We start from the raw sequence: 3,112 nt of genomic DNA, 5'->3' as shown, positions 1-3,112 counted from the left end.
AATATTTCCCTATTTATTTGCACTTAATTTCTTGAACAAATTTCTCCTTCATGAAATCAAATGTGACCCTCACTTTATTGTAGAACTCATACTCCATTTCTCGGATCGTATGTTTCACAACATATTTTAACAAATCAATTAGCCAGATTGAAAAAAAAATTAAGTTTGAAGTTGAAAAATCATCACAATTTATTTTATATTTTAATTATGGCACATTCCTTTTATCTATTCATTTTACCATATATCAGAGTAAGGGGAAAGATAAAGGGAACTACTCAGACTTCATGAGAAAGATATGACAAAACACAAATTTCATACATAAAAGAAAGTTCTTACAACACTAAATAAACAAATAAACTTATTTGGAACTCTTTCTAAAAGCAAATCCTTTGTAGTCTTTCCTTAGAAATGTAGGAAGAATAACTCTCTCACTTTTCTCCTTCTCCAACACTCTTACAGAAAATTTCACACTAAATCTTACCACAAAAACTCTAAACTATGAAAATAAAATCACTAATTGACTTCAATATGGTGGTGGAATGAAGATGGATTATGAAAATGTGGTGTGGTGGAACTTTGTGGAGCGAAAAATGAATGTAGAGGAGCCCCTTTTTTTATGAAATTCGGCCCCAAATAAAGTCCAAGGTCGTTTCTCCAAGAGGTGTCTCCAAGAACTCTTAAAAAATCTTCTAAATACATCGAACCTTCTAGAAATGGGGTCTGAACCGCCTTTGGCGTCGTTGGAGCTGAGTAAAAATTCCTCAGCTTTCGGTTGTTCTGCATCGTCAACGCTGACTTTTATGTTGTCGGCGCTCAATATTTCCTCAAAAACGTCATTTTAACTCCAAATTTCAACGCTGACTTTTATGTTGTCGGCGCTCAGTATTTCCTCAAAAACGCCATTTTAACTCCAAATTTCATTCTTTTTGCTTGTTTTTTGTTTTAAGCCCTAAAAAATTAATAACTTGCAAGAAAACATCAAAATATCTTCAATCAAAGTGCAATATCACAAAAAATAAGTATAAAATATGGGTCTAAAAATGCATATATTTTCGGTGTATCATAACCCTCTCCCGTCCGTGGAACAAAAGCTCGCCACTACGGACCATGTGCCAACTATGACCTACATGGTCATCAGCTCATGCACCTCCCAACTTCAGTTCCAACAATTTATGGACGTCACCACTGCTCACCACTACGGTCCATATGCCAATAACGACCTACACGGTCATCAGTTCATGCAATTTCTGACTTCGGCCTCAGTGGCCTACAAACATCATCAATATTCGCTCCAACGACTCCAACGACCTATGTGGTCATCAGCTTATGCAGCTCCCGACTCCGGCCCTTGCGGCCTAAGAACGTCATTAATACTCGCCAACTACAGTTTACGTGATTCAGAGTTCCCACAATTGCTTATTATGGTTTCTCTGGTCAGTCAACGCTTCCGGAGCAACCATCTACAACACTCACGATGGACTACTACCTCCACAACAATCAACAATGACCCTTGCAACTTGTTGTCACCAAGAACTGCAGTAAGATTATAATTATGCAACTGTAATTCCATATTCCCTAATTTATGAGAAGATTGGACATGTGTACTCATCATTCATAGTGAATTATTTCAACTGGGATAGACCCCGTGATTTTTCCCCCTTTTAAGGGTTTTCCACGTAAAAAAGTTGATGTGTGTTTTTCTATTTACTTCTCTTCTTTTATATGTGTGTGTTAAATTCTCGTGCAACGCTAAGACGATAATACATTATTCTGTCGTCACGAATTTTCTAGCACACATCAAGAATATTAAAATAAATAATCAATTTTTATAAAAAACTCGCACAGCCTTTAGATCAATTTGTTGTTCCAATGTTTTTTTTTATTTATGTTTAGATCAATATGCTCCTTAGTTGTTTTTTTTCTTCTATATTTTGTATACCACCCATGTTCTCAGAGCTTATGTGATTGAGATGCGGAAAGCTTAAAACGACCCTCTTAGTTTTCCAACTATTGTAAACAATTATAAATATTTGCTCAAGATCGATTACATTATGATTATTTTTTTATTATTTAAATTTTCACGTATTCATTAAAAATAATTTTAATTTATGATCAGAATGATACTTGAAAATAATCCTCTCTCTCTCTCTCAACACACACACACAATAGCATAATACAAGACTTCATTTTTCATGCATTTGAGAAATGTGCTCAATATAGCTCTTTGTATTAGATTCACATTCTAAGTTCTAAATCAAAAATCTAAGCAGTAGTATTGCATGTTAAAATTATATTCAAATTACGTTGAAGCTAAGTTCGCATTATACTTAAATCATATTTGAGCCTTCCTGGAACCACATTCGAAGTTCTTAAAAAATTTGAGCATGACTATAGCATAATTTAAAGATATTAAAATAAGATCAAAATATGGTTTAAATATAAATCAAGAAATATTTGAACATTGTTTCATCATTTTTAGAGCTAGTTTTAGTATTGTTTTAATGTGGTTTTGAGTGATTTTTATCAACATTTGAACTCTTTTACCTTCATGTCATGACCATGTGGGGTCTTGATTCATTGGATATTCCTTTTTATATTTGTAGATGATTGTGCTCGTATGTTAATAAATGATTTTTATGAGCTTATGTGTATGTTAAGAGGCCTCGCGACTCTAAAATGTCCATCTCCTCCAAGAATAAATTCGTCATATGATGATTTTTTACCCCAAAATGCTGTGAAACACGAGATATCATGAAAGTATACGTGTTAATAAAGCAATGTAAAAATTATGAGTGTGTATATTATTCTCAAAGTAAACTCATTAATCTCTCAAATAGTCCAATCCTAGCTTAATTGTCCTAAATTTAGATCAAAATGATGAAGGATTTTTAGTTCAAAGTTATTCAAGCTAGCTCATAATCGATCAGTTCCGATCCAAGCCAGATCGAAAATCGATGAATTCAATCCAATATTTGACTTTGATCCATAACGTTGGATTTTGATTTGATTTCAATCCAACCCTGGGTCAACTCAACATCACATCGCTCACAACCCTAATCTCAACAGATGTCCCTTAAGATCAGTTAACCATCAAAGCAATGTTATCATTACG

Source organism: Phalaenopsis equestris, unplaced genomic scaffold (genome assembly GCF_001263595.1).
Source record: "Phalaenopsis equestris unplaced genomic scaffold, ASM126359v1 Scaffold000598, whole genome shotgun sequence".
Lineage (NCBI taxonomy): Eukaryota > Viridiplantae > Streptophyta > Magnoliopsida > Asparagales > Orchidaceae > Phalaenopsis > Phalaenopsis equestris.
This window is presented reverse-complemented; position numbering follows the sequence as displayed.